The following is a 9,625-nucleotide window of genomic DNA, read 5'->3' as shown; positions in this document are numbered from 1 at the left end:
CCAAATGTCGCCCCCACATATATAAAAGTGTTATGAGCCCAGCGGGAGCTCTTGGATGGTCTGTTAGTACAGTAACTTCACAGCAGCCATTTTATTGGCCTCATGATGTCATTAAAAATGCTCCAAAAGGCTCCGAGAGCCACAAACATGGTCCAGAGGTCCAGTTAGCAGACAGCTAGCAGCTAGAGCCACCTGTGTCACCATCAACCTGCCAAAGGGGCCACGGCTGTAGTAATGCAAACTTTAAGCCTTAATCCAATTTAAACAGGTGAGTGTAGGAATAATAAATTGGTGAATGGCGCAAGTTGTATAAATGCTTTAAAATTAGGAGTCTATTGGGACGGACTCACTGCTGTCTCTGCTGGACGGAAGAGGAGCTGCAGCTCACAGGTCTCTGTTTCAGTGGGATCGTGTGGATCTGGCTCTGGATTGGAGGAAACGAGGTAAAAACAGCTGGCACACCGATACCGTCTGTCCGGTATCAGTTTCTGCTGCACATGAGCACAGTGATGGGTTGTGGTTCTAGAAGGCAGAACCGTTTTGGCCCGAGCGCTGCGCGTGTGTTTGTGAAACGTTGGGATGCGTTTAGGGCCGGTTTGGAGCTTCGGGTTTGATGGGAAAAAGAAAATAAGCTATCATCAGCAGAGCCGGGCTGAGGAGCTGATTATTGTTTCCAGCCTGTCTGTCTGTGCTGATGAAGCAGAGCAGGAGGCATGTACTATCCCCTCCCAAAAAACTGAACACACTCATTACTGCCCACTCACAGTTCTGCTGTGCTCCCTGTGGAGAGCAGCATGGTGGCCCCACTGCCCCCACCCCTTCCCCTCCCCCTCTGTCTTTTTGTTTGTTTTTTCCTCATTTTCTAGGCTCTCTTTGTCCCCCCTCCTCGCACCATGCAGATTACGGTCATGCATGTTGAGATTACAGCAGCTCTCTGCAGAGGAAGTCTGAGGACCAAGCAGAGACACACTGAGTATGTGAGTGATACAGAGGCCTCACAGAGACTACCTTCACGTTAATGACAGGCTGCCTCTGTTAAATCAGCTCTCATTAAAGACAAAGAGCCTGTTTCCATCATAAACACATCCCTGAGTCTGGACACACACACACACACACACACACACACACACACACACACACACACACACACACACACACACACACACACACACACACACACACACACACACACACACACACACTGAGGAGACTTAACAATGCATGCTGGGATTCTTCTCTTCTTTAAATAGTTTAAACTCCCAAACAGGACTCTGAACCACACATATCCCTCCGTCTGCATCCTTCTGACTACAGGCGAATCGCTCAAAATTCCCGACTTTGACTGGACACGTTAGTACTGTGTGATGTTAACCACGAGCAGAGTGTTGAATACTGAGTTCAGTGTGTGTTCAGGAGTCCCAGTGAGGCTGCAGTGATCCAAACACTCAGCTTATCACAGAGATGCTCAGCATGTAAAATTACCTGTAGTAGTGAAACCATACATTTAATGTTGGCTTGTATACATTCAGTTTATATGAAGCATGCATGCATAAATTAATAATCTATGACTTTGCATTTCACTCAGAATTTTTGCTTCTTGTTTGAAGGTGCAGAATAATGCAAAGAAGAATTATTTTGAACTGTGAATCATGCAAAGCTGAGCAGCTCCTGTTGTTTTTGATTTCATCTTTTTCTTAATCACTGGATTATTATAATAATAATTTTATCACTTAGAACACACACAAGCAGACACTCACTCACTCACACACACACACACACACACACACGCAGGCAGCCACTCACACACACACACACACACACACACACACACACACACACACACACACACACACACACACACACACACACAGCTGGTCCTGAGCCTGTTGACAGAATCACACCGATTCATCGAATGTTCAATAAATAATCGATAAATATTTAAGAGTCCTTGTGTGTGTGTGTGTATTAAAGCTGTGCTTGTGAGGATATGCTAACACAGTAGTGAACATGTGTTCATCATCTAACATAACTCAGATTAAGCCTCTCGTCCTCACTGAGTGAGCCTGCTTGTGCCAGAGGAAGTGGCTGCTTTCTCAGAGCGCAGCTCGTTATTGAGCGTCTCTCGGCCACACTTCACCCTCCTTCACACACAGCACACACTCCACTTCCTTGGAAACAAAAGAGGGATTTCCTCCTCACCGAGACGCTCTGGAAGCTCAGCACACACCCACGACCGTGTAGAGTTAGACATATGTGTCTGGTCCCGGTCCTCGGGGTCACCGGGTTCACGACGCGGGCTGCAGTGGGAGGCAGCCTCTGTGGTTACGACTGAGCGGCGGTATGCGGGCCTGGAGAGCCCTGGGGAGCCTCGCTGTGATCCTCCTGCTGATGCACAGCTGTTCGAGTTTCAGCTGCTACAGCCAAACAGGCCCAGGAATCAGACCTGAACCCTTACAGGGCTTCAGGTCCGTAACCCCGCTTCCTGCTGATGAAAGCAGACACCCCGGTGTATCCTCCCCCCTTCAGATGTGCTCATGCTCTCTGACTTCTTCCTCAGAGAAAGAAGACTCTGAAAGTGTTGGAGCTTAGTGAGGACATGCAGTGAAGGAAGTGTCTGCTGCTATTTCAAACTAAAGCTCTCAATCAGATCCACAGATGATGGATCCTAACAGGCTGAAAACATCTGCTGAGGTTTCTCACTCAAACTCATTGTTTTACCAGCTGCAGCTTTCAGCAGAGAGCCCAAAAACTCCAGATTACAGATTACTCTGACAAACAGAGCTGAAGTTTAACTCAACCACAAGACAAACCAGCAGCTTCAGAGAGCAGCCCACAGCTGGAAGGCACAGCTGTTAGGAGAGGGAGAGGCTCTGCGCACATGCAGCTCATGGTTTCCGTTTGTGAGTGGCGGCCAATCAAAAGAAAGTTGAGTTTAAGAGGGTGGAGTCTAAACAGCTTGTTTTAAACCAGAGCTACACCAAGAGCCAGAATGAGAGATTTGAGGTGTGCATGATTCACAGGTGCTCTGTGAGAGAGTCTGGAGCTGTGCACTTTAATCTGACAGTCACTTTAAATAAAAGAATAAAACTTTCCAGACATTTGAGGTCAAATGTGGAAGCAGCACATTTTGACTTTTACTGAAAGCCAGAAAAAGAACAGCGTGGAGTGTCATGATACAAACCCACAAATAAAGCTAAAGGTTTCTCACACAGAGATGAGCTCATCCTGATGGTGCTCTGAGGACAAATGTTAAATTTGGGAAGTCTGAGTGTGCATGTGGGTGAAAATACAGAAGTGAAACTGAAAAAGGTCAAAGCCATTGAATTTGGTATTGCAAATATGTTTTCCTAAACCTCAAGCAGCCACAGCGTTCATCACTGACAGCAGAATGCATGTTTGCTCTCAGGCTCCTCAGGGCAGCTTTGCATGATCACAGCTCAAAATAATTCTTTTTTATGTGATCCTGGGCCTCAGTGCAGCCTGTCTTACACTAGCTGTTTTAGCTCCTCCCCCTATCTTTTGACTGGCTCCCCCTCACAAACAGAGGGTTGGACTGCAGGTGGGGCTTCATGGCCGTGAGCATGTCACAATAAGTGAAGCAGCATTGATCCAGGAGAAGAAAACGAGAGAGAAAGTTTCTATGGAAGTTTTCTGCAGAAGGTTTCCAGCAGGGCAGAACCTCTGTAACCTCTGAGCTCCTCACATACTGCCGAGATGGTGGCCAAGACAGACACAACCGCAGAGCTCTATCTTCAGCTGTGATGTCACTTCTGGTGTTTGTGAGGCCGCTGGCATAAAGCAGGTGTAGCAGGTGAGGGGAAACCTCACTTTATATAGGGATATCCTGTCTGTGTGACATCATACTGAGCCAAGAGTTGAAAAAAACACCTGAACCCTGAGTGTCTGCCTCGCAGGGAGCAGATTAAAAACAGCTAGGGAACATCAACACGTGGAGATTTAGCTTCATCCTATTTATTACACAGCTCTTTAAATTCACAGCTGTGGGCTTTGACATTTTTCCAAAGTTTAAGTCTAAACATCTACTCCTCCTCCCTCGGACTCAGGGGGTAAGTGGGCTCCCGTTCCCTCTGTCAGCCGTCTGCAGATTAAACTGCAGCAGATTGAGGACGTCTGGCAGAGCTCAGGTGAGTTTATCAGCTCATCTGTGAGTGTTTGTGCTGCTCTGAGCTCGTCACAGCCCAGAAACAGAGGAATCGTAACAGCCGAACTCCAGCCGTTTCATCACCCCCTGACTAATTTACTGTGAAAGTCAGAAACTTCCTCTCTGAGGGTTTCTCTAAGTGGCTGCATGGAAGCCTCAGACACCACGCTGAGCAGCATTTGTGTGTGTGCGCGCGCGTGTATGAAGTGTCTGAGAAATGATGTCATCGACAGCGGGGCGCAGAGGAGGAAACAGCTGCCAGTTGAGTCTGCAGCTGGAGCTCTTTCTTTCCTCCGTTCTGCTGGACCCCAGATCAGGCTCCCCAGTGACTGCAGCCATGCTGAAGGTCAGAGTTCAGGGTTGAAGCACATAACTTTTAAATGACAGATGCAGTGAGCTCAACTCTCAGTGACTTCTCTCCTGACTCCACTCACTGGTTTTGGAAGTATCTTTGAGCCTTGGTGTTAGCGTTCTGCCCAGAAACAAGCTCATTCTTGTTTGTGGAGGTGTTCACATGAGAATCTGCACCCACAGACCTGCTGATCAATCACATCCGATCACAGTCCTCAAATTTAACAGCACACCAAAGCTGGAGCTAAGCCAGCTTGGAGGCTCTGATAGTGCAGTTAACAGGACAGCAGCCATATCGTCGTGACTGTGTTGGCCTCCAGGCCGTTAATGTTTGAAGGTTTGCTGTCAGGTGTTCATTGTTTTCAAGGCCAATATTCACTCTAGAAAAAAAGAGCATTTAAAAAAAAAGCCTGTCAGCATGAAAAGAAAGCTGACTCCTACTCAGGAGCTTGTTTTAGACAGAGGATCATAAAGAACGATTATTCTCGACTCTAAATCATGTAAAGCTTCTCCAGTGAGGTCCAAGAATCAGAATCAGTCAGCTAGTTTAATAAATGTTGACAGCAAACTTTTGTCTAAAATATTGTCCAGCAGACTAGAGAATTATATACCTAAGCTTATTAAGGCAGATCAGACGGGCTTTATCAAGAATAGAGAATCAATTACAAACATGAGAAAATTACTGAATATTATAGAACACTCCAATGTAACCAAAACACAAGGACTTGTTGTATCACTTGATGCGGAAAAAGCTTTTGACCGCGTTGAGTGGACTTATATGTTTGCTTTAATGGAGAAATATGGCTTGGGCAAGGGGTTTATAGACATGATCAGATTGTTATATGTCACCCCAAGAGCATGTCTTGTAGTTAATGGTATTAAATCATCAGAATTCTGTTTACAGAGATCAACAAGACAGGGGGACCCGATTTCCCCATTAATTTTCGCTTTAGTAATTGAACCACTGGCTGAGGCCATTAGAAATAATCAAAGTATATCTGGATACCTAATTCAAGGATTTGAATTTAAAATGTTACTATACGCAGACGATGTTCTGCTGTTTGTCACCAATCCCCAGGATTCTATACCCTCTGTATTATCTATTACAGAAACTTTTGGATATTTGTCCGGGTATAAGGTTAATATGACCAAAACTATTGCTATGCCACTGGGAAATTTGCCTATGACATGCAACATCCCATTTACCTGGTCGGGTTCTTGATTTAAGTACTTGGGGATACACATTTCACCTAATATAAAAAGTGTATTGAAACAGTGTCAAACAAGATTTTTCTAGATGGATGGATCTCCTGGTCTCCTGGATGGGGAGAATAAATTAAATTAAAATGAATGTGTTGCCACGGCTTTTATATCCTTTACAAATGCTCCCGATAACTCTTACCAAAAAAATTGTAAAAGAAATTGAAAAAGATCTGTCAAGGTTTATTTGGAGGGGAAAACGTTACAGCTGCCCAAAGATAAAGGGGGTCTTGCCTTTCCTAACATTTTGCTGTATAACTGGTCATGTCATAGTAGAGTTATACATGAATGGATCCACGCATATCTAAAAGAGACAGAGAACCCCCTAGAAGCCTGGACATGTTCGCCATTTAATCTCCTAAGCGAACTAGTGAGTAAATATATTAAAAAACATAACAAAGTAATGATTGATACTTACTTAAAAACATGGCGTGATATGAACAAATACATTGAAAGTAATCCTATACTGAGTTATTTAACACCTTTTATAAATAATCGGCACTTTACACCAGGAATGAAAAGTGCAGTATTTCAGAGATGGTTTGGTGCAGGAATACATGTGGTGGGCAATGTTCCCTCTAATTTTTCATGTGTCTGAGCGAACACACAAACTCCCTGAGCGGTCTCCTGGACCACTGTGAGCAACAGCAGACGTGTGCACTGTGGTCACGCCGGCATCTAATCCATCCAAGTTACATGGTTTATTAAAATAATCAAATTACAGCCTTTACACTTATGTTAGACTACTTTTAATTAACTGCCTTAGCCCACTTACAATGAAAATGTAGGAAAAAAATCTATTCATTGACCTGTGTAGGATGTTAACACTATTGGAAGTAAAAATAACTTGAACTCCAATTTTGAAAACATAACTTTCTTTTTAAAAAAAGCTTTGACTGGTATTATGAGTCTGTGGTCTGGGAGAGAGTCCTGTAGCTCTCTGTCTGCAAAATATAGTATATAATCACCAAAGCTGGGCAATTAATTATATAGTTACTTCAAAAAAAAAGTGACTCAGTTTGGCAAACAACAAAGTTTTTTTGCAGCTATTTTTTTAAATGCAGCCAAGGCGTTTTTAAATAAACATTTCAAACTATTTACAGAACAATCAGCTGTTCTGCATCAAATTTGATGCCACACAAATTATTTGTGCCACTCCAAAAAATCATTTCTGTCCACTATGAGATAAAGGAGAACAACAGCCTGATACCTGCAGGCCTGGCAACAGGAGATGTATCACTCCTGTAACACCTGTAACATTCAGCAGTCGCCTCATTGTTCTGACACACACAACAAAACTACACTACACACTAACTACACAAGATTTGCGCTAAACGTCTCAAATCTCTCACATCTCAAAGCTTCCCCCCGTTTCTTAACAACTAGATGCCACGTTGCCATATCATTTTTTGATTGGTCGACATGGTACTTTTTTGGACGAATAGGAAAGGGAGAGGGGGTGGAGTTTGTTTTTGCTCACAGGCTTTCGAGCTTTTTTTTCTTATAAAACGCAGTTTTTACCGTTTCTCCCCGCAGTAAATATAAACAACGACAGTATTCAGGAAGAAAACCAAACATTGCAGATATTTTTATCATAACTCTGGTTTTACGTGGCCTATCAACACAATTTAAAAACTGGTATAAAGTCCACACTTTTTCCGTCAATTGTTCCGTCTGTCCTGCTCACATCTCCAATGGTTGTACACGTTGTCATTAATGTGGCTTCACTCCACATCAGCCGCTTTGCTAGCTAAAACACCGGCGTCGGCACATAAGGACGCTGTCATAGCCTGTCAACGACGTTGATTAGCTGCGTATATACGAATGTTAATCGCGTGATTGGCTGAACTATGGGATAAGGTGGCATCGTTCTAATCCCATACGGGAGCAGCCAGTCACTCACTGACTAACACTGCAAAACAGAATTGTTTTGTATTAAAAAGTATTAATTTTAATTTCAATTCAGGTTAGATTTTTTTGTGCGCAACACAGATTTTCTGTGTGCAGAGACCGTGCCAGCAGTGCGCAGCTTAGAGGGAACATTGGTGGTGGGTGATCTGTTTAATGGGAATGTTTGTATGTCTTTTGAGCAGGTCCAAAAAAAATATGGAATACATCAAATTAATTTTTTTTTTTGCATTTTTGAAGGCTCGTCACCTAATTACTTCAAATTTTGATACTTTGCACAATACAATGCAACTAGGACCCATGGAAAATTTCTTTTTAACTTAAATGCAGATAATAGAACTATAAGACAGTTTCACAATACACTACAAGGTTATAACAAACATAATATTGGAAAACTTATTAGGAGTTGGGAGGGTGACCTCCAGTGTCATTGTGATGATCTTGCCTGGAGTGAGTACATACAATCTGTGCATTCTTTATTTCTTAGTAACAGATTTAAAGAAACACAATATAACATTTTACATAGACAGTATAGAACGCCTATTTTTCTGGATAAAATTGATCCGAGCAGGTCAGCACAATGTACTAAATGTAAATCTGTGGCAGGGTCCTACTTGCACTGTCTTTGGACTTGCTCAAAAATTTAAAAATTCTGTCTCTGTGTAACAAAAGAATTAAAAGGTATATTTAGAAGCAGAATACAAAAAGATCCAGCTCAGTATTTATTGGGGCTGCCAATTCTGAACAAATTTCCAGATAAAAACAAATATAAACTTTTATGTAAATTATTGTTTTTGGCTGGGAGGTGGCTGGGGAGAGGGAGGTCTGGGCCTCTTTGCTTAGGCTGCTGCCCCCACGACCCGGCCTCGGATAAAGCGGATGAAGATGGATGGATGGATTGTTTTGGCAAGAAAATGTATTGTTTTCAATTGGATTAATGAAAAACCACCAACAATAACTCAGTGGTATAAAGAAATCTTTTGAGTTTTACCAATGGAAAGACTGAGTGCAAAATTAAGTGGCAATGATGATATTTTTTTGGATATATGGCGCCTGCTATTGGATTACTTACCTGATGATCTGAAGAAAACCATAGTGAGAGGGGCAGCCCCACTCCAATGGCGGGTTGAGTCTGTCAGGACAAATGTGTAATGCGTGGTAGACCGAATTATCTATACTGTATTAGTTTTCTGTTTACATGTCTCAGACTGCTTATTGTGTTTTTTTTTCTCTTTTTGTTGTTGTTGTGGTAGTTGTTTTTTTTCTATTTTGTATAAAGGAAAAAATATATACAAATATGATATAAAAAAAAGAAAAGAATCGATCAGCTGTGAGTACAGCAAGGTTTCATTTGGCTCTCTTAGAGGACATTTCCCATGAGACAGGGCTTCAGGTCCTGGGACTCCCACAGAAACCCAGGACAGCTCACTGGTTCCCAGCTGGGGCTCATGAACAGTTTAGTAATGCCTCACCGCAGCTTCAACAGGTGATAACAGCTCCGTTTTCACAGGCCAACCCACCGCACTAACATGCTATCCTAAATGATCCACAAAGTTTAAACTGGGCACAGAGGAAGTGAGCGCTGAGGCCATCATGTGATCTAACATGAACACACTGATCCCGGCAATGTGACGGCCCAGCAGGCGCTTCTCTGAGGAATGAATGAATGATTGATGGACTGAAGACCAACCTGCCCCTGGGGCAATGAGCTGCCACCCCCATCACTGCATCCTGTCCTATCCCCGCCTGCCTCTTCTGCTCCTCTCTGGAGTCAGACATACACTCAGCAGCCTTCCTCACACCTCTGCTCTTCAGGTATCACGACCCATCATCTGGAAGAAGTCTTGATCCTAAGCAAAGCTGATAAAAAGCTGATAAAAAGCAACCAGGGAAGAGTTTTGAGGAGCTCGAAGTAAAGACGAGACCCTCGTCCAACACGGGAGT

This window comes from Astatotilapia calliptera, chromosome 7 (genome assembly GCF_964374335.1).
Source record: "Astatotilapia calliptera chromosome 7, fAstCal68.1, whole genome shotgun sequence".
In the NCBI taxonomy this organism is placed as follows: domain Eukaryota; kingdom Metazoa; phylum Chordata; class Actinopteri; order Cichliformes; family Cichlidae; genus Astatotilapia; species Astatotilapia calliptera.
This window is presented reverse-complemented; position numbering follows the sequence as displayed.